The 607-nt window shown below is 40.0% G+C and overlaps 1 pseudogene; it reads right to left on the bottom strand.

Moving 5' to 3' along the window:
* The window catches only part of LOC119589133, a 708-nt pseudogene extending 275 nt beyond the window's left edge, over positions 1 to 433 (bottom strand).
* Positions 434 to 607: the final 174 nt, after the last annotated feature.

Here is a 607-nt window from a genome sequence, read left to right on the forward strand (position 1 = left end):
GATTTTTTTTTTCTGAGGAAAGTATGCACAAATACATCCTAAGCATATGTTGCCTATACAAATTTCAACGTTATATAATACTTGTGCATAAACCTTTAGAAATTTATATGAAAAATCACCTACACGCCCTTCCAATCCTGGCAATCGGAAGATATTAGCACAGTCTTCACAAACACGATCAACTTTCTTGTAAAATCTCACGATTACCCATTCTCCCTCTACGGGTGCCCTCTGTGAGATTGGCTGAGCGATGCTGAAGAGGCTTGTCCCAGATAGAATAACCATTATCGCCACCAAGTTCTCTGCAGAGAAAAAAAGAAACGATTTTACAGAGGATAGCTAAAGGAAGACAGAATCACGTCCCAGGGTATAAGGAACCAATTTCCACATATAAACAATGCTCTCAACCCTTACCCATTGCTAGACATCGCATGGTTAATACACGCAAACACGAAGTAAAATCAAGGTTTCCTGATTTGGAAGTATATCCTGGACGGGAATGTAGTGCTGAGGTTGGCATGCTCCACCTTTATATATGATACGCCGCTGTGACAAGCAGTAATTACGCCCATACAGATAGCTTGAAATTTCTTAATTCGTCTGACAA

Source organism: Penaeus monodon, chromosome 25 (assembly GCF_015228065.2).
Source record: "Penaeus monodon isolate SGIC_2016 chromosome 25, NSTDA_Pmon_1, whole genome shotgun sequence".
Classification (NCBI taxonomy): Eukaryota; Metazoa; Arthropoda; class Malacostraca; order Decapoda; family Penaeidae; genus Penaeus; species Penaeus monodon.